Source organism: Carettochelys insculpta, chromosome 11 (assembly GCF_033958435.1).
Source record: "Carettochelys insculpta isolate YL-2023 chromosome 11, ASM3395843v1, whole genome shotgun sequence".
In the NCBI taxonomy this organism is placed as follows: Eukaryota; Metazoa; Chordata; order Testudines; family Carettochelyidae; genus Carettochelys; species Carettochelys insculpta.
In genome coordinates, this window is record NC_134147.1 from 41216694 (window position 1) to 41239048 (window position 22355).

The following is a 22355-nucleotide window of genomic DNA, read 5'->3' on the forward strand; positions in this document are numbered from 1 at the left end:
GCCCCCGGGGCTAGTGTCTGCAGAGCCAACAAGTCACTGTAACCCTCCCAAGCGCGGGCAGAAGAGTCCCGCTGCAGCCCGCACCCCGGCTCCCGGGAGCCCAACAGCTCCATTCAAAGCGGAGCGGGTCGCCGTCCCCGCCCCCCCGCGCTCCAGCCCCTCCTTCTGCCCGCTGGGCGGGTCGGGCTAGCGGGCGGGCGCTGCCGAGGCTGCAGAGCGGCGGCGGGCGCAGGCGTGACCCCAGCCGGGGCCGGGCGGCGGCGACGGGCGAGGCCAAGGTAGGCGGCCGCAGGGCGGCTCCCCCGGCAGCGGCGAGGCGGGGGCGGGGCTCGCGCCGGGCTTTGTTGGCCGGGCGCGTGAGGAGGGAGCCGGGCGTTTGCAAGGAGCGCAGAGGTGGGGACGACAGCCACGTAAGTCGCCGGGCAAGAGCAGGGGGTGGCCGGGGGCTCCCCAAGAGCTGGGCTCGTGCAGCGGGGGCCGGCCGGGCTCCCCCAGCAGCGGGCTGGGAGGCGCCTGCTGTCCCTTCCTTCGTCCGCCCGGCTGCTGGGGAGACTCCCGCTCAGGCTCCGGAGTGCAAACAGTCGGCGACGGCTCGTGTGTGGCTGCTGCCCCGGCTGTCGCTTTTCTTCCCGGCAGCCCTCGGAGCGGCTCACAGGTGGATTTGAACCTGCGACCTCGGCAGCTTAACGCAGGAGCCTTTGTAATTTGAGCTAAAAACTAAGGCTGCGGAGGAGACTCTCTCAAGGGGTCCAGGGGCCCCTGCATAGAAGAGGGACGCACCTCAAAGTGTGCGGGTTGCATTCACACCTGGAGGGCAAAGCCTGTAGCAAAGGTCCTCCCCCTTAGTAGGTCCCCTGAAGTTTTCCCATCGGGGAAAGTGCCCTGACAGTTGTTGATGGGATCTCTCCTGAGAGGGGGCTGAAGCTTTCAGTGTTTACACTAGCGTTATCCCACGCTGGTTATTTTTCTTAGTAATAGTCAAGGTAGTAGACTAATCCCTAACCTGTGATTGCTCTTTCTATGGGGGATTAATGTCTGGTAGGACAGACTGCTTCCCCATGGAGAGGAATATAGTACAGCTAGGAAACGATACTTAAAAATAAAACACAGTTGTGCTATTTGTACACAAGGTAGTACTCGCGTCTTACTAGGGGGGTATCAAAGAATTGGAGCAGTATTTTGAATTCCCTGGTCAGAAGAAGCTTATTTATTCATGGCATTTGTCTGTCTGGATTTATCTGTTTGGTTAAGTTCACTGCTGTTCTGGTCTGGCTGTGGTCTGAAGAAGTGGGTCTGTCCCACGAAAGCTCACCTAATAAACTATTTGGCTAGTCTTTAAAGTGCTACTTGACTGCTTTTTGTTTTGATGTTATTTGCAGTGTGGCATTTTTATCTGAATGTTTTAAAAGCAATTAAAATCTGAAAGGACAAGAGGAGTTTCAATTTTACTTTTAGCCCAATGAATGTTTCACATCACTTTAAGCTTATGTTGTGGTCAAATGTGTCATTTTCTACATACGGAAAATAATTTGATTATGCATGGTCTCAAAAATGGACTAGACACAACTAGAGGGTAATCAGCATGATGTATTTCTGTGCTCCTACCAGCTCACCCTATGGCTCCATAGCTTTTCACTTTGAGGAAAGAGTTTTTTGCACTGCATCCGTTTGCAACATAACCCTTCCACTTTCTGTGTGCATCCATACAACTACTTAGATGCAGCATTATTATCTTGGTGCACAAGAGTGCACGTTTGTAGGATGAGGGCCTCATTTTGTTAAAAGTGTAACATAGCATGTACATTTCCCTTGCTTTTCCTTCCTGGCCTCATCTCACTTCCTCTTTTCTTTGCTAAAATAGTCTTTTTCCCAGTATTGTTTTCAATGGTCCTTTCCTCTTGGTCTTTTCTTGCTCTTCATATTTTTTTTTCAGGTTTTTTCATACCTGTTTTCTTTCACACACTTTTCCTAAGCCTGGTCATTCTCTCTACCCCATTTCTTTTCTAACTTCAGGCTTCCCTGTACAAGAAAATTGCCATAAGTTTAGCTAAACATAGGATTTTAAACTACTTGAGTTAACCTGCCAAAGGCTATATGAACAATTATATTTTAGGTTAGGTTAACTACATTAAGAACAGGCTTAAACTAAAGCAAAACTGAGTCACTCTTAACTAAGAAGAATATCTGCACCACAGTTTTTAGCAGTTCAAATAACATGGGGAGTTTGAACTAGCTTAGCTTAAGCAAATAGATAAGTCTGCATGTAAAGTACAAACTCTCACTTTCTTTAGTCTCACATATTAAAGGTGCAATTCCCCCAGTGTAAGAAGGCCTCAGCTGGCATAAATCAACATCACTTCATTCAATTCAATGAAGCTGTATCAATTTATAACACTTGAGGAACTTCCCCAGGGCTTCTCCAGCATTGTGTGAGAGCTGGACACAGAAATCAACAGCAGTTAGGAGCCTATGTACCTTTCTGGATCTGGGCCCTCATAACCAGATGATTTAAGTAAAATGATCAAGTCCAAATGGAGAAGTAAGCCTGGGTTTTTGAAATACAGAATAGACTATTGTTCCTGGGACTTGGTGAGAGTCTGCATCTTTAATGTATTGGAGGGGTAGTCTAGCAGCAAAAACAACAAGAAGTCCTGTGGCACCTTACAGACTAGCAAGTAACAGCAGTAAAACCCTGTTAGTTCTTTAATCAGTCCTTAGCAGCAGCATGGGAAAGCTCTGAGTACCTGCTTTATCGGGAGACTTGGAAAATCTGCAATAATGTGGTTTTAGCCTGGATTTGCATGGGGCTTGTGTCTTTTCACACACAGAAGGGTGAGAACCTAGAGCTAGCCAGGAACCATTAAAAATATGAAAATGAAAACAGAAAATTATTTATGTTCTTAAAATGAAAATTTTTGTTGAAGTTTTGTATTCTGCCCACTTGAGGCTGGCTTTCTGTGTGTTTTATAAAGTGAGCTTATTCCACAGAAGTCTGCAGCGTGTAACTCAGAAAGATGTTTTCCTTTGAGGTGAGTGGATTTTTAAGATTTGGTCTACACTACATAGAAATTCACCTTGCTGATTTCATTTGGTTTCTATGGATGTGGTTGAGGTCATATTGGTCTTAGTTTTCAGTTTAATTTTGGTGTATTGAAACCTTACAAAACCTGCTCCTAAGATTGCACATTTCTGATAACATGTATACTTTAGATATTTTAAAAACAACAATTGTTAAGAGCTCTTCCATTGCTTAAACAAGCTCTGGAATTCCTTGAGCAAATGAATTCCTGAAGTTTAATTTGCAGGTGTCTCCTTTTCTGTGGTTTTTCAGCTTGTAGGCTTCTTTTACTTTCACTAGAGTGGGAATGTTTTATAGCCAGTAAAACTGCCAGTTCCTTAGAACATGGCTTAGCAGCTCAAGTTGAGGATGTTACACAGTTTTTTTTGCTAGAATCACAAAACAAAAAAACCAACCAAACAAAAAACTGTCCTTCGAAAAAGCAAGTTGGGCTTCTTTGGTTTTGTTTTGTTAATGCACCATGCAAATAAAACCCACCACCATAATTAGCAGCACTTACAGTAGTCTTAAGAGACCCTAAGGACTGGCAGAGAGCATGGAGAATGAATTTTTCTGTCTGCGTCTGCAGTGTATAGTGTGTAGTATCCGTCTAAATAATTTGCAGACAAAGCTGCACAGATGCTTTTGGGCTGCAAACAACTGTTTGGTACTACATACAACCATACAAGCACAAGGCATAGCTGCACCTATACAGTGCTGCTGGGTTGAGTTAAGGTGGCTATTGGAAGGGGGGATGTGGACCCATGCTAGTAGACTCAGAAACTATTAAAGGGGATGCCTCGCAGTTCCTGTACGCTGCATGCACGTCTATTCCAAAAGGTGGGATGATGGGTTGGCAGTCTGAGACAGGAATTGGGGGAGGGATTAAAGGGTGGGGCATTTTAGAGAATCCTGCAGTATCCTTGGATAAAAGCAGACGTCTAGGGCCAAATTTATCCCTGGACAAGCTGGACTAGTTACATAGTGGTGTAAGTTCAAGGGGGATAAAAATGAATTGGAGATTGGGACAAGTTACACTATCCTAGCATTTACAACCATTTTCAGACCCTCTCTATCTCCCTGTGTCACTGATGGTGTAAATCACAGCTGAACAAGGCCCCCAGAGCTTTTCGAGGCTCCAAATCTTCCGTTAAAAGGTATGAGGATAGATGAAGCAAAGGTGTGTTTTTAGGTTTACAGAACCTCCAAGCTTACAGCCCTATTGTTATGGGAAAGAGTTGGGTTAATTTTTCTCTGGAGGTTGATCATTCCATCTGTACTCAGAACCAGTGTTCCCTCTAATTTTTTCCATCCACGGGTGGAATAAATTTTACATTCCCCAAGGCATGCGTATGGCTGTACACACCAGTGGAGATGCACGTTGCTTGCTGCATGTGGCTTTTGGCTGGGCGGCGCTTGAGTCTCTTCTGGATGGCTGCCCAAGCGCTCAGCTTACAAGGAACACTGCTCAGAACCTGGAAGAAAATGTTAGGTGCTGGCTTCTGCTTCAGCCCACTCAGACTGGGTGGTGATTGATCTATGTCAGGGTAGGTGAGGTCAGAAATGAGTCTTTGTCCTCTTAACCTTCTGGATCACAATTGTATATGTTATAACCTTTACTGAGTTACAAAATGTGGGCATGCGTAATGACAAACGTTAGTGTCTTATTCTGGTGGCTGTACAAAGTGGTAAATAATGCATGTTAGTTGAAGCTGTCTGTGGAGGTAGGCTGTTTATATACTTGGTAGGAAAGGCAATAACTGAAGTAGTATTTACATTTACAGTTTGATGTTTACCGTCAAGTAGCAAAGGCTATGGGTCTCAAAGCCATGTGGTATCACTTTTAATGGTGTGTCTTAGTTTTTACTCTTAAATAGTGGTGTTTAAATGAGGTGGTCTAACTTTATTGCTCTGGTTTACACTGGTGTGATTTAAATGAACTACACGCTATACATAGCCCTGTCAATGAGAAGAGAATAAAACTACAAATTCTTCATATGGTACCTCCTTGCTAAAGAATTCCACCTTGTTCTCAACTGACTTCTTTGAAAGGATAACAGATATGTTTGACCCTAGCCTCCAGCTGTGCATGTGAGACAGTGTAATGTCCATAATTGGAGATAGGAGTGTCTGGTCTAGCTGGCCCAATCGGGAATTCATTATTTCTAATGATTCCAGACACCACAAATGTAAGGGAAGGATGAGATGACCTACCAGAGAGCCCTTCCAACTCAGATTATTCACTGAAAATGCCAATGTCTTTCTTTGCTTCTTCAGCTCCATGCTGATCTCAACTGACAAGTTCAGCACAGGACCAGACAAGGGGTTGACCAGTAATGTCAGCCTCTGGTTCAGTCACATACAGCAGAGAGACAATCAGATAAACTCAGCCCAGGTAAAGAAGCAGATTTGTGTGGTGGGGGATAGTTCTTAGAGTTGAAGGTTGCAAAACAAAAACCAAGCTTGCCAGACTTCAGCGCATTGTGGAGTAGCTCTCTTTCCACTGCTGCATCACATGGTAAAGGAAAACTCAGGCTGGACAGTAATTAAAGTGAACATAAATTAGACCAGTCTCTCAATTAACTAGGTCTGTGTGTGCTTTCAAGTAAGTTAAACAGGGCTAATGGATATGTTGTTGTTTGTATTATAACGCAAAATCTAAAAGCTAGGAGATGCATAGGGATTTATGTCTGGAGTATGTAGTGCTAGTACAATAAACCCTTGCTTTGTGTCTTTGGGGTGTGCGAAACTTGCTTTAATGCAAGTTTCACACAGCTTGAAGATGCGTGGCTGTCAGCCTGCCTAGCTTCCTTCAGCTGCAGGCAGCTACGAAGGCTAAAAGCCCCTTTCCCTTCCTTCCCAGAGGCGTGCTAGGCACAGCTCTGGGAAGGTAGGGGGAAGGTTTTTAGCTTGCTTAGCTACCTGCCAAGGCCGGCTAAAACCTGCTTCCTATAGCAGCCCTGCTATCAAGTTGACAGTGGCTTCTCCCTGTCAAAGTAGGGAGAAGGGTTTTAGCCCTGCTAGCAGCTCGCTGCTGCAGGCAGCTAGGGGGCTAAAACTTCCTTGCCTGCCCTGGAACAGTGTCCCCCTCCCCGTGGTCCCAGCTCAGCCCCAACCCGCACATGGGGCTCCCAGCCCCTGGCACACTACAGCCCTGCACAGGTCTCAGGCTCCAGCCCTCGGCCTCCACCCCCACAAACCCTGCTCTAACCTCCGTGGCCCTGGCTCCAGCCTCCTGCCCCTGCTGCAGTCCTAACCCACCCCAGGCTTAACCTCTTGGCCCAGCCTGCTGCCCAAGCCCCCTTGACTTATCTGAAATTTGGGTATCCCGAGGGACTATTGTATTTATCACAAAACCCCAGTAAAATAGGCTTCTTTGTGCTTTGTATAGAAATCACAATTACAGTATTGAATGTGAATATTTGCCTGTCACAGCAAATTTAATTTTGCTTAAGGATTTTGGAACCCTGATCAGCCAGGCACCACTCTAGAAAAATCTACAGTCACATGACCGTTGAAGAGGGTTGTAAATGGTTATGTTGCTAAAAGATGGTGGCTGAATGGGAGGCTGAACACCTATGGTTTGGTAATCAAAGGCTCAGATGAACTAATACAAGCCATGTTCTGCAAGACTGGTCAACACATTAAACTTTTTGGGTATCCAGACACAAGATTAAATTAAGCCCAGTGTGTAGTACAACGAACTCTTTCATATGTGGCAGCCCTGGGCCTGGAAGGGTGCTTGATAGTCAAATATTCTAGACAATAGAGCGCTATACCTAGCACTGCATAACGCTAAATAAAAACAGGATTAGATATTAAGAAAAAAAGGAAAATGTATGCAGAGTACTTTATTTACCAACAATAGTATTGCATGCTGTAAACTTATACTGTATTTACTGTATTTATTTGTATTTTGCTATACTGTACTTATGGAAAACATAACTAAAATGTACTTATGGTTAAAATGGCAGTTATTTGAGAGTTCTGGATAATAGAATGCTAGATATGAAAGAGTTCACTGTAACTAGGTCAGTGGGTATTAGATGAGTTGCGTGAGTGTCTCTTTTTAACGTCCCAAAAACATGTCAATGTTTCTGAAGGACGTTGCTTATTTCTAATAGCAGTGTCCTAGCCAGGTTTTTTTTTTTTTTTTTGTTTTTTATTTCTTTGAAAACAGGGTCAACCCTTTGCTCCCAATACAATGATTAAGTGCTACAGAGAAGCTCTCATTGTTGGATTCAGCCAACTCAAAACATTAACCTTCTGCAGGCCTTTCTACAAACATCAGTGCTTTCAGCAGCTGTTAACAATGCTGTGGTTAAATGGGATGGGTTATAAAGAGCAGATGAAAAAAGCTTTCGGCACTGTCAAGTGTGCTACCTTGAAATGATAGGAATTTCTGAAAAATGTGTAATGGATATTGAATGTCTACACACTCCTGCTTCATTTAGCCTTTCATGTCATTTTAATTGATAGCTTCATCATCTGCTCTTGTTTTCTCTGAGCAGGATACTTCAAATGGGTTAATTTTGATGTGAGAGATCCTCTGCTTGGAGACTATATCCTGTTCTTGTGTTGGTGGACTTATACCTAACACTGCTAAAATGTTCCAGATCTTAATTTGCTGTCAAAACTTCAGCACAAAGAAATGGAAACAATTCTGTATTCTTTTTTACCAGCTTTAATTATATCCAACTGCTCAAAATAGATCAGAAACACATGATCAATTGTCTTAGAAGTGGGGTCTGGTCCGTGTTCCCTTTTAACTTTTTCTATCCATAGGTAGAATAAATTTTATGTGCACCAAGGCATGTGTGGATGTGCACTACCAATAGAAACATTGCTGCCAGCTGTTTGCACTCTATTAATCAGAGGAGCACCACCTGAATCTCTCCTGGTTTGCTGTCCAAGCACTCATCTTACAGGGAACACTGCGTGCCTAAATCCTTTGGGATTTTGAATGTCTAGCCCTAGAGTTTTGTCCGAACTAACTTGAAACTTTGCTCAGTTCCTCTGAGACGTAATTCCGCAGGCCTAGTTAGTGTCCCACGTTCTAAATCTCTCATACTGGCGTCTGGCTTTCAGTATTCTGGGCTACTGTTTAAGCTCTAATTTATCCCTAAATATCTTTTAAGGGCCTAGTAAACAGTGAAAGTGTTGGTAATGCTGCTAAATAATATTGACCTCCTGTGGATTGGCCAATTCTCTGTTTCAGCACTGGTGATATCCTGAGGGTGCTGGACTAGAGAAGTTCAACCTGTATTAATAATGCAGTGATATTTTACTAGTGATGAGTGAGGGTAGAATGGGTTACTGTTGACATAGGCAAGCAGCACTGGAGGGAGAATTTAAAATATTTTGTGATCCTGGATATTTCTCTGAGCTAAGGACTGACCTTACGCAGATATAGCTGGAATTCAGAAGCCTGCTTTCTGCCACGTGCCAACTTCAGTTGACATTCGTTGTAAGGCCTCTGCAGCTATTATGTTTGATGTATAAGAGCATTATTATCCTATGACTCTCATACTTGCGGTGGATTAGTTATGGCTTTTAGATGGAAGCTATAATGTCATTTTAAATGCCTCTCAGTTAGAATTGGTTTCTGATGGCAAAATAGATCAGTGGAGTCATACCACTGTTTTCCTTCTCTTATAAATTCTAGCCCTCCCCACTATTGTTTAGGGTCTAGTTTACACTACTGCTGGCCACTGATATAAGTTATGCAACTTCAATGACATGAATAACCCAGCTGACATTGAGATACTTAGATCTACTTAGTGCAGTGTCGTCGTTGCTGAGAGTCAATGGCAGATGCTCTCGCTTCAACTCCACCTACCCTTCGCAATCTGATGGTGTACTGGAGTTGATGGGAGAGATGTGGTGATCCAGCAGCAGTCAATTTAATCACTGTCAAACTGGTGAGTAAAGTAGACATGCCCATAGGCCTCAGTTTGTCTGGACTTGGCTTTTCTTCCTACTCTATAACATTCTGACCTTGTTCTAAAACTTTTTTCTATGTTCCCCTGACCTAGCTCTCAAACTTTTTTCTGTGTTCCCCTTGCTTGTATCTTTAACCAACAAACAATCCAACTGAGTATTGCCAATGAAACTACTCCATTAGTTTTGACTGGCAAAGGTTTCTTTCCCCTCTGGCCATTTCAGAAGATGAAGTGTGACTAGATGAAAAAAGGCTGGACAGAGATAAAAATGCTTTCCAAACCTTTATCATAATCAGGGATGTATAACACAATATGACTGGAGCTGCACAAGTCAAAAATGGAAAAACTGTCCCCGGCCCCAAAGAATTGATAAATTTCACAACAGATGCAGGCAAGACAAGTCCAGTGTCCCCTTTAATTTGTTCCATGGGTGGAATACATTTTCTTATGTGCACCCAGCCAGGTGCATATGTGCACACCATCAATAGAATCACATGCTGCCCAGTGTGGGTGGCTTTGGGCGCACTGCTAATCTGCTGGGCGGTACCTTAACTTCCCCTGGATGGTCACCCAAGTGCTCAGCTTACAGGGAATGCTGGGCACAACTCACTGGGCAGTCCAAAGGAAGGCAGTAGCTTGAAAATGTTTTAATCTATTGTAAAGTTGTCTTTGACTTAAAGAAAGGTCCCCAGATTGGATTGGATTTCTCAGTTTGCTAACATTCCACCAGTGCGCTGTTACACGAAGTACCCCAACAGGAAAGCAGTTCTTCAGTCTATTAGCTGAAGCTCAATGCATACTTGGTCTCTGATTATACAGCCATGTGAAGACCCATTCCTATTAAGACTTAAATTTACCCAACTGAAAAATCCTATTGACTTCAATGGCTCTATTTCTGGGCATAAAACGAAGGACATTTATAATTATTTTCAGGAGCAGGGCCCAAGAACAGATTCATGTTGCAAAGCTAATGTAAATTAATTGAAATTTAATTACATTCTTGTAGTAAAACCTATTTACGGCGTGTATGTTGCATATTGAGTTTGAGTGAGGATTATGTCATTGATTGTGTAAATTATAAATAATCAGGTATTTTAATAAAAGGAAATGTAGAGGAAAATTAATTGACTTGAGGGTACTTTGTTAAAATGAAGTTGGAATTTTATCATAAACATCTTTGTTTTGTTTTTTGAGGTAACTTACTGAAAAAGCTTTTAACTCAGCAAATATGAGAATTCCTAGTAAGCATGGATTCAAATTCCCCCTCCCTCACCTCTGCTGCAAAATGTAAAACATTTGAGCGAGATGTCTAATGGAAACTTGCTTAACTTGTCTATCTTCTCATTCTCTTGAAAGTAGAGTGTATTTCCTTCTAACATAATGAAGTGCTAAGTTATCATGTAGGGAAAGCTGCCTTCGCCAAGCAATGTTTGGACCAGTTTACCTTTCTTCATCATTACTGCATCAAGTCCGTATTCTGAAGCTATGTGTTTGTCTGTTTGACAGCCCTGGCAACTGAATTTTCTCAGTGTAGTGTATATAAAACTATGATTGCCTGTCAGTGTGGCTTAATGCTAACCATATGAGACCACTTCTGTGGGTAAAAGGATAATTCATTTTCCATATCTATTAGTCCTTGTCTTTTCTGCGGAGATACCCACAACCACCCCAGTTACCTTCTTCCTAGAAACTGGCAGAGCCTGGTCACCATCTAGGAGTAATTTTGAGTCATTGGCTTGAGGTGAGTTTGAAGTGGAGACTTCACAGGTGGTAGGTGAATTGATTTCCATTCTCTGAGCCACTCAAATCTTTGGCAACAGTAGCATTTGTACCAGAATTTAGTGTAAGCAATAGGGTGTTCTTGTTAGGTTCCCATTCAGTGTTCTTCCGGCTTCCTAACATTCCAAGTGCTCTAACGGCATACCTGCAACTGGGTGGTTTGTCATGACGTATGTCAAGGCCAGTTGGCACATTGGCTAATCCATGTGAGGAAAGGAGATCAATTGAGCTGTTCACCTCATTGGTAATGAGGCAGGATGAGAGCTAAAGCCTTGCGGAGGTTAAATGTCTTGGCTTAAAGAAAAGTACAGCATTTCTTTGCTTAAAAAATTGTCCCACCAAGTTCTATGGAACAACTTGGCACATCAGTGGTTTTTTAAGTAAATTGGAATCAAGACAAATGAGGTTTATAAAAGTCTAAGTCAAAGCAGCCAGTTCTAGCCACAATAAGACCTAACTTTAAATCTGTTGTGGAGACGAGTCTCATGGGAGCTCTTAATTACCTACTTTGCTTCTATTCTTAATTTCTCCCCTTTGTACTTCAGAGAATAGCTTTTAATAAAGTTCTTAAGCCCGGGGCCTTCAGCTTCAATCTCTGTATTCTTAACCTAAGGGGTACATCTGTACTTAACCTAGGGAGTACGTCTATGCTTAACAGAGGATTGACCAGGTAAGGGTCCATCTTTTGGGGTTCGATTTTGTGTGTGTAGCAGTGACGCACGAAATTGAACTATCAGGTGTCAGCACTCGACCCTGGTACTCCTCATTATTGTAAGGAGTAAGGGAGGTCGATGGACAGCCTGATAGGTCTATCTTAAATATGTTGATCCCAGCTATGCAATAGTCATTGCTGGAACGGCATTATCTATGATTGACTTTAATGGCTAGTATAGACCTGGTCCTGCTCCCTTCCACCTCTTGTTCATACAGGCTAAATCCATCATGAGCAAGGCATTAACACCTCATCTCCCAGGAGTTAGGCCTTGTCACAGCACCTAATGCATGTTTGGACAACTTACACCTCTTTGCCCATATTTGGAAAAAAAATCCCTTTGCTTGCTTTTCAAATACTCTGGTGTAACTCCGATAGAGCATGCACTGCGTGGGACATTTCTTATAAGAGGCATGTTTGTACCAGGTCCACTTGGAGGTATTTATTTGCTTGAATAATGCCTAAAATAGAGTTGTGTGGGATTTTGAATGACAAGAAAATAGGGCCTTTTTTGGTGAGGTTTAATTTTGACATCAAATGTTTTTCTTTTTACCTAATCCCATTATAGTTTTGGGCTACGTATCTAGTTTCACTTGGAGTTTCTTCTGTCGCTGTCAGTAAACTTGTAATTTTCTGTGTGTGTGTGTTCCGTGGTGCCAGTGTCCTCAACTCCCATCATTTTAGAACAAAAATGACATAGAATTATTTAGTAAGAGTCACTAAATGCAGGTGGAGAGAGCACTGAATAATCCTTTGAGGATACCAAATTAGAAAGAAAATGGTAGAGACCTGTTTAAATGAGCATTCAGATCAGCAGGATGCTGCGAGACAATTTTATGGTTTGGCTGGATGATAATACTGAATTTTCAGGGGACTGAAATGATTGCAGGTTTCATAAGGGAATTCAGGGCCTCTCACTTATAGGGTTCCTAGTCTGAGGGTAGGCCTAGAAGATGATTTTGATAAATTGAGAGACATTTGGAGAGACATGGGTTCCAAATAAGCAGAGGAAAAGCAGAATATGGTATGTGATTTCAGTAATGTGAACGCTGAAGAATTATCTTGGAAACTAGATGAGCGAACACTATTTAAAATACAAAGTTTTGGGTATCTGGGTTCCAGATTCTGGGGAAATGGAGGACAGAATTAGACTGAAGATAGAGAATGCCTGGTTCAAGTGGAGAGAGAAAAGTGGTGTAATATCTGACAGGATGATAGTAAGATCAAAAGAAAGAGCCTGTAGACCATCCACTTTTCACGTAGCAAAAAGGAGCAACATGAGCAAATGATCTGTTTTGTAGAAATGTGACTGTTGATGTGGCTGAGGTATGTGTTAAAGACCCTGGAAGGAATGTGTCTGTTCAGAGGTGTGCTTGGAGGAACACCCATAAGTGGGAAAAGTGAGGGATGGTTTGGTCACCTAAAGCATAGACCTAACAACTGTGTGGGTAAAAGAGTTGTACAGATTGTGACAGAAAGAAAAGGACAGAAAGGCCAGCCATGATTAACTGGTAGGATGTCCTAAAGGAAGACATGTTAGCATGCAGTGTGAGAGAGGGTATAGTATTGAACAGAGCATTTTGGAGGGAAAGGGTTCTTAGAATGGACCCCATGTGATGGGATTAACACAGGGAAGAAGATTTACAGCACCCAGATAGTTTTACAACTCTTAGCAAAAGGCTGATAGTTCTATGCAACGATATCAGCTGTGGAACAGAATCAGAGAGGAGCACTAGGGTCCTAGTCAATATGAGCTCTTGTTTTTGTTTTGCTGTAAGAAAATATGGAATTATAGGACCAAATGCAATTTCTCTTCTATAGTGCTGGTTGATAGACAGGGATTTCTACTACAGGCTACAACTCTCTGGTCCAGCACTCTTGGGACCTCGGTGGGATTTTGTCAGACCAGGGCATGTTAATGCACTGGCGTGGTGCAGCTCCCTGGCCCTGCAGATGCCGCTTGCCTCTGCAGCAGGCTCCCCTCCCCAACTTCACCTGGTGCAACTGCCAGGGGACACCAGTGCTCCAGGCCTGGCCTACCACAGGGCTGATGGGAGGCCATCTTGGCTTGCCCTCCTGCCCTGGCTCTCTGGTCCTGCCAGATGAGGGATATGGCTGGATCAGAGTATGCCAGTGTAGTGTCACTAGAGGTTTCACCTCCGACCTGCAGAGGCTCTGTTTCATTCAACAGACTCTTCTTTACATCACCTATTGCAGATGATATCATTGAGACAAATATTATATGAAAGGATATTTTATTAGAAGCATATTTTTGGCTTTATGTCATAAATAAGTAGATGTGACAGAGTATATTAGATCATAAAAAATAACATGGGGTCCTGTGGCACTTTGAAGACTAGCAGGTCGCTTAGGATGTAAGCTATTGTGTACCCAGCTATAAGCTATTGTGTTGGGTCTGTTACAGGACAGACCCAACAAGAAAGCAACAGAATTCCACTGGCTCCCAGCTAAAAACTCTTCTATACATCATCAAGGATATACAGCCTATCCTAGATGGCAATCCCATGTTCTCACAGACCTTGGGAGACAGGCCAGTCCTCGCTTACAGACATATCCCCTACCTGAAACAAGTACCACCAACTACGCACCCCACAACAGAAACACTAAAGCTGTGTCTATTCAGTGCCTCATTAGCATGGTGGTGGCCACAGCTCTTTGAAATTGCTGTGTCTCGCCACCACGCAGCTTGTCTAGACAGGGCTCCTTTTTGACAGGACCCCAGGAACTTCGAAATCCCCTTATTCCTATCTGCTGATGTGCATTCCTGACCTGCATGGGAAGAGACTACTTTAAGGAGTTAAGCTTCATAGAAATGAAGAAACTGCTGTAAGTATTTTTCTCTTAAATGGCATTTTGGGGGAGGGGGCATCCGTATAAGTAGCCTGTGAACTCCTAAAATTAAATGTCTTGGTTAGTAAACTGTAATTCTGACTGCTGAATGGCAGCTCTGGACAGAACAGGCTAAGTCCGCAAATAAAACTTCAGGGTAGTAGAAAGCAGTATAACAACAAATAGTTGCAGGGTGCAAACATCAGTGCAGACAAAGAACTATTCAGGATAGCTTTTCAGGAGGCAATGGCATGAAGTTGAGGAAGCAGAAAATATTGATCCACAAGTAGGTAACTTGGAACTGTGTTAGGAAGTTCCTCAGAGAGGCAACTGTTCTGAAGAGTAGATTTGGGCATTTTTTGTTTTTCCTCTTTAAAGTAAGAGTTGGAGCTGTGTTTTGAAAATCAACTAGTGCAGTGCAGTGTTTCTCAACCAGGGTGCGTGTATTCTTGGGGGTACACTGAGGTCTTCCGGGGCCTATTTTCACAATAAGCTACATAAAAAACCAATAGTAAAGTCAGTACAACCTAAAAGTTCATGCAGACAGTGACTTGTTTTACACCTTCGTATGCCTTACACTGAGATGTAAGTACAGTATTTCTATTCCAATTCATTTATTTGATAAGATGGTAGAAAGTCAGCAAGTTTTTAGAAGGAGTCTTCGGTGATATTTTTACATGTTTCTATAAGTAAGTAGTTTTTAAATGAAGTGTAACATGGTGGTATGAAAATAAATCTGACTCCTGGAAAGGGTATAGTAATCTGGAAAGATTGAATGGCACTTGTTCCAAGGCCTTGGGTTACTTTAGGACCATGTTTCGCAAGTGGTGGTTCGCGTACTGTTGGGGTACATGAGAGAAGTCGGGGGGGGGTATTTTATTAGAAAATAGGTTGAAAAACACTTGTAGTGGACCACTTCAGGGTCCTGCTTTTGTAAGCTGATCCATTTGAGAAGACCCCTTGCTTGTGGAGAGACCTATGACTTCTATTGAAGCACTACATATAGCAAAGTCATATAAATGAAGTGCAGTCTTTTGGCTGATAAAATTTATAGAAGGGAGAGGGCAGAATGAAAGCATCTGCTTATATGGTTTTGTTCTTTTCCTGCCTAGTTCTCCACTTCTCCCATGCATGAAGGAATTATTTAAAAAGGATTCTCAGTAGGTTAGGGGTGACAAGATAGGAGGAACAGGCCCATTGTTTAAACCTGTCCAGCCCATCTGCTGTTGTTCTTCCTCTAGCAATGACTGCTTAGCAACACCAACACAGCTGAAGTGTGTCTGCTCTGATTTGGCAAAAGTAACTGGGGGTAAGGTGTATTTTATGCAGTTGTTTCTGTCTGTTCCTAAATTAGACCAAATAAGCCTGGTGTGGGGCAAAATGAAGATCCACGCAGCCTCCTGCATCTGATTACTATGTGAACTTAAATAACACTTGGCCTGTGTCTAGATGAGCCCTGAACTTTGAAGGGGGCGTGGTAGTCTGGGTGTTGGGAGATGTAGCACATCATTAGGCTAAATCTCCCCTGCAGCAGCTTCAAAGGGTCAAATTTTGAAGAGCTGGCTTGTGTGTAGCCTTGGGTCAGCTGCGGGTACTTCGAAGTGCCTGCGCTTCTTCCAAGTCCCTTTACTCCTCTGAGGAGTAAAGGGACTTCGAAGGAACGCGGACACTTCCAAGTACCTGCGGCTACATGCAAGCCAACACTTTGAAGTTTCACACTTTGAAGTTGCCGCTGGGGAGATTTAGCCTAATGAAGTGCTGTGTATGCACCCCGCAGCACTTCATTAGTCATCTCCCAACACGCTCATTACCATGCCCCCTTCAAAGTTCCAGGCTAGTCTAGATACAGCCTTGGAGTAAAACGTGCCTGTAGATAAGCCCTGAGTCACTTTGTCTTTCTGTGCATTACTCATCTGTAAGATGGGAACTAATAATATCACCTTCTGAGTGGTGTTGATTATGGTTCATAATACTCTTTTAGACCACTGAATATATGCTCTGTGAGTAAGGTTCTGTAGTAACACACTTAAATAGGGTTTCAAATGCCTTGAACTGATTTTTAAACCCAGACACTGAGCCTTGTGCCACAGGGAATTCTGAGGCCCCAGATCTGCAAATAGCTCGGGGGAGGGGGCGGGGTTCCCATTGACATCAACACAGATCTGGCTGTGCAGGAGCAGGGATCCCTCGGTCCCAATCCCCAGCTCACAGGGATGTTCTAAGGATAAATATTTATTTTTAAGAGGTGATATAGTTAGCACAATGTTCTCCCAGTACCTTTACACCAGTGTAGCTTTCCTCGCGTCCCATACAGAACTAAGCTGTACCAGTAGAAAGTTACTTTATACCTATATCTCTGTACCCATGCTAAGGGGTCGAACCACATTTACTGTGCTGGTATTGTTAAAAGGACATACGTTTCTTAGCTAGACAAAGCCTTAAGGTATTCAGTGTTGGTATCCCAGGTTATAGGAGAGATAATGTGAGTGAGGTAATATTTTCTTTTTCAGTGAAAGAGACGAGCTTACATGGACCTCTTCTTCCTGTCTAGAGTGCTGTTTAAGCTAAACATTTATTTCTCGCCCACAGAAGTTAGTTCAGTAAAACATAGCCAGGTTGAAGACTGGTGCAGAAGTGAATGGGAGGCCGCTGATAACAGGGTCCACTAGTTCCCCATGTAACTCTGATTGCAGGAGTAAAATCTTCATTATGCTCCTGCTTGGGTCACACAAGCTTTAGTCTCTTAGCTTAAATTTTGGAGAAGGGAGCTTGTCCATATGCAGCATTCAGTTAGAAAGCGTTGTGTACAAAGTAATCTTTATCTGAAGTGTTGTGGACTCCAAGAAGCTTCATGACAATGAGCATTCTGAAAATTTTAGGAAGTAACAATGGGCCCTGATTTTTATTCACTCAGCTCTTGGCTCTGGGCATGCTCTAGCTTCCATTCCATCTCAGTCCAAAACCTTTCAAGTCAATCTAACATTTCAACATGTGTGTAGGGGAGGGGAGATGATTTTTGAGTTGGAAATAGCTACTGAAATCTGTGATGTCAGCAGATAGCCCTGTTTGATGGCCTTTTTCATGACAGCAGCTATATGGATGTTTCATTGATATTTTCTTATCCTTTTCTGTGGGGGAAAGTACATCAAGGAGTTTTATTTGCCAATCAAACAAATAATAAGAACATAGATGTTGGTGCATTTCTAGGGTGGGGGTGTGTTTTCTCTTGTCATTTAAAATGCAGTGTCTCATTTTTCTGTCATGTTTATAGTTGTTTTAACCAGAATACTAGCATCACACCTTCCATACTGCATCTGTGCAATTTAGATGCTGCCATCCTAGTCACTAACAAGACTCACCTAAAGAGAGGCTCCAGGCCATTATTTTCTATACTGACATAAAATAAATTTTGATGTAGTGGCATTAGTGGAGGGAGAAATATTCTGGCACAAATCTGAGGCGCTTGATGCTTTTCGTTTACTATGTCCCAGAAGCTGGAGTCTAATCTGCCCTCTTTGAAGTCCAGGTTCACACTTAGCAAAAGAAAATCAACAGAAAAAGCCTCGGGTGAAATCATTCAATGCGACAGGGCTTTGTCCATATATCAGGACAGTTGAATGCTATGTTGGGCTCCCAGTCCTCCAATGGTATCCAGGCTGCCGGACCTCACTGCAGAATCAGAGCCATAGAAACATTTAACTTAGCCACATCTTATTTCCTGACTCTAATGTTGCCTTAGTGTTAACTTCTGCATTTATGTTACTGCATCCAAGATTGGAATTGGGCCTCTGTAGTTCCTTCTCCATACCACTATGATTTTAGTGGCTTTGTTAGGTTCATTTGGTCTGTATGTAAGCACCTCATAACCGGAAATAGGCATTCCTGTACATATGGCTGTTCAGGTTCTGGCTTTCAAAGAACACTTGAAGAAAGCAGAATGTTAAGATGCTAATCTTGTTTATAGCCATTGGGGGTTACGTTGCAAAAAGTTTGCTTCCTAATCTCACTAGCAATATGACCATGTTTCTTCTGTTAATATTGCTAGCCAAGCTGTTGGTAAACTAGACTTGGATATCTTAAGATATCCTTATTAAGAAGCAAAGGCAGGAGATGGAAAATAGCATACAGTATTGTGAAATGGCTGGCAGTGAAAAACCTGGTTCAGGACTAAAATATTTATTTATTTATTTATTTTTAAAGAAAAAAGCCTAAGAGCTGGTGGAATAATAGGAGAGAGAAAGAGATGAATTCCTGAGAATTATGGCACTGTGCTTCTCCGAGGAATCAAACGCTAATTTAGTTTCATCACTCTTTAGTCTTCTCGAACAGTCTGAGTTAAAGGGAAAAAATAAATGGCTGTATGTTCTCACTACAGGATGGAGGCAGTCAGGCAGTTATGGAAAAGAAAGGAAGATTTCCACATCAAGGCAATGCAGATCCAGTGCAGATTTATGAGGCTGGTGATTGTGATCCTAATGCTCATATATGAGAACAGGACAGGAGATGAGCTGATGCTATTTTAAAACAGTGCTTGGATGATACTCCTACGCCATGGTTGTAAAAGGGGGAGAGATCTGTAGTGGAAAGATTGAGGCGATCTATTCCAGAGGCATAAACCACTAAGAGACTTCCTGAAGAAGTGATTATCCAAAAGCAATGTAATCCCATTTCCTAGCTCATAAACACGGCAGGTGGCCATTAAAATATATGGGAACAAGTCCATTACGTTGGTATATACTGCCTGGAGCCTTAATGAATAGGAAAACCTTTTGGGTTTTATTCAGTACCTTGCAAATTTCAATGTGCCTTAAACATTAAATGGCCCAATTTGTCTTGACAACAGGATATGTGATTAAACTTGCTGCAGAAGAAAAGTCCAGTGAAGACCGTGGGACTGGTCATGCTGGATCACATCAGTGTTCCATTGAGTCTAGTGTCCCGTCACTCACAAGAGCTTGGAAACAGAGTTCTGTGTAAGTGCCCAAACATGTCCTCCTCACGAGCAGAAGGCAGTTCAGTTAGAGATATTACATCATCCGCCTTGTCTTTGTATGTCTTGGGAGCAGCATGGCAACAACACTACCCACACTATTAGTCTCTAAAGACTGCTTTGGAAAAAGGTTCAAGAAGTCCTGTATTAGTGTATTATTTACCCCGGGAAAGTTTCTTTTTGGCCTCCATTACTGAGAAGCTGAGTTGTGCACTTTTGGAGTAAACCCCATTGAACTCACTGGCACATCTGATTTTTTTTTTTTTGAGAAAACAAGAATAGGATGGGGTTACCTTGGAAAAGCTGAGTTATGCTGAAGTAAAATAGGGAATAGACTTGCAGCATCACCGTTATGGTCTGTGGCCATGATGCCCCAAAATAAGGGGCATGTGCCATGTAATATAAATTAAGAAAATGAGACTGGGCAGCAAGTGGTACCTCTGGATTTCTCATACAGGTTTATAGATTCTAAACCTAGTTAACTAATTAAACAACCCATAAAGATGAGCAAACAGTTTAGGAATTTACTTGTCAAATCGCACTTGTACTAAAAGGCATAGTGAGTCTTGAAGAATGATGCCTTGCAAAGTGATTTATGTAACTTATTAACCAGTTGGTACACTCAGCCATAGCCATGTGTTTATCCACATAAATTTCTCCTAATACACACAGAGAGGTGGCCTTGTTAGTTAGTATCTTCACAAAACAAAAAAGCAGTCCTATAGCACTTGAAAGATTAACAAAATGATTCATTAGGTGATGAGCTTTTATGGGACAGACCCATTTCTTCAGATCAGAATTTCCGGATCTGAAGAAGTGGGTCTGTCCCAGGAAAGCACATAATCTTATAAGTCGTGTGTGTGTGTTTGTTTGTTTGTTTGTTTTTTTTAAAGTGCTACAGGATTGCTTCCTAACAAGTAATTTTCCTTATGATGTTAAATTCTTGGAACTAGGGCCTGCATCATCTTGTGCTGCTCATACTTAACATACTTTCCTTTTTTACAGAGAGAACAAATTTCTTCAAAGTATCCCAGTTAGCATCTCTTGGATGCCTGCAAGCCATGACAATTTTTTGTGGCAGAAGAGTAGGGGAATAGAGGAAGCGGTATATGTGCTGAATAATGCCTTCTCTTTCCAGCACGCTCCACTGTTCCTTTCTGTGCTGTGTCCATCTTTCCCTGTATGTTGTCTTTAAGACACGTCTTAACTAACTCCTGAGCATGGAACAACAATTTAATCCAACTTGTGTCTTTCTTTTGCTCGTGGTCCATGTTACTCTGAGAAACTGAAAGCCCAGAACTTTCAAGAAGCAGGAGTTGGTAGTTAGACTGGACAGATTAGGCAGGGGTGGGCAGTAACTTTTGATTGGGGGAGGGGGGACGCACACCAAGATTTTGGTAAGTAATCAAGGGATGCGCTTTTCTGTGTAGAAGGTGTGGCGTCTGAGACGACGGTTGGGCTCATAAGAGAACTCGGGATAGCGGGCTGAGATGCAGGAGAGAGTGGGGGTGCCTGAGAGAGAGTTCGGATTGAGGAGGAGGTTGTAACCAGGGGCAGGGGCTTGGGGTGCAGGTTCTGGGAGGGACTGTGGGGGCAGGAGAGGATTCTGACCTGGAGGAAGGATGTGTTGAGGAGGTGCAGGATCTGGGAAGAGACTTGTGGTCTGGAGGATGGGAGGTGAAGACAGTTTCGGCAGGGGGTTGGGAGAAGGGAAGGGCTGAGGTGCAAGAGGGAGGTTGTGGCACTTACCTGGGTGGCGCCTGGCCAGCAGCCCTCTGAGTCAGACTTCTGCCTGCTGCAGCATCAGCTGGGACAAGCGTGCTCCATGTAGCTCTCTGCTCCAGAAGCCGAAGGGGAGGGAGGCTTCCTGTGCTGCTCCTCTTGCTCAGCAAGTTCTCTGAGTTCCTATTGGCTGGAAACCAGAAACCAGCCAATGGGAGCAGAGAGATTTTTGCTGGCGGGCGTAGGCGACACATGAAGCCTCCCCTCTCCTGGGATTCCAGAGCAGAGACCTGCATGGAGCAGGAAGCTGCTTAAAGCAGTGTGAGACTCCCAGTGCGTGTGTGTGAGGAGAAGTAATTGCAACTGTTGTTTTTAAGAGACATTTTTAGTGTATTATTGATGATTTAAAAAAAATAAAAAATCCAATTTTAAATTAAATATATATTTTTTTTTTAAATTGTCCATTTTTATCCACTGTGCTCCTGCCTCAGAAACAGGAGTGTTTCGATCCTTTCTAAATCTCTTGGCTTTCCTTCGGTCCTTCTTACTCTGACCTTTTTTGAGTGCTTCAGGAGCTGAAACATCCTGGATTTGGTTTGAGGGTGGTAGGCCACTTGCACAAGCCTGACTTCAAACAGCTGATAATGAGAAACATTATCTTGTAAATACAACAAGAAGTCCTGTGGCACCTTATAGACTAACAGATATTTTGGAGCATAAGATTTCGTGGGCAAAGACCCGCTCTGCCAGGTATGTGAGTGGAGTGGTTTCAGAGGAAGATTTATAGAGGGAGTCTCAGTAGAGCTGACAAGGTCCATTCAGTCAGGCTGGATCTTGTAAATACCTCTTTCTGATCAGCTGTCATTCAAATGCCATATGTTATCACTGCCCCTCCCGGGGCCTGATATGGCTTTTACACACATGGAAAAGCTGAGCCTTGCCAAGCTTGGCGATGGCTATCTTGCTCCCATTTCAGGGATGGTGAACTTACGGGATCCTGACGTGAATTGCCCACATCTCAAGGGAAATCATGGGCCAAGCTGTGTATGGACGCTGCCCGGCCTTTCACTTTTGTCACGAATCTCCTTCTCTTTCCAGACCAGAGTTTTCCCAAAGAGTGGAGCTCAGCTGTCATACGAGGTAGCAGCTCCACTATCTCAAAATTGGTCCATTGACCCCTCTGAGTCCAGGGCAGGCTTCTTCTTCATCCCTTGTGGCTCCACATTTGAGTGAGATTAAACTTGCAGTGCTATGGTGGTGGTCACTGGATTTGGACTTGGGTGGGTCATAAACAGCCTCCAA

General features: G+C 43.1%; 1 long non-coding RNA gene across 1 annotated transcript; it reads left to right on the forward strand.

The window, feature by feature from the left end:
- The first annotated feature begins 396 nt into the window (after positions 1 to 396).
- On the forward strand, positions 397 to 20640 carry LOC142019174 (uncharacterized). The gene is made up of 4 exons (XR_012647007.1): positions 397 to 410; positions 14227 to 14338; positions 19185 to 19314; positions 20337 to 20640. It is a non-coding gene; the product is annotated as an uncharacterized LOC142019174 (long non-coding RNA).
- Positions 20641 to 22355: the final 1715 nt, after the last annotated feature.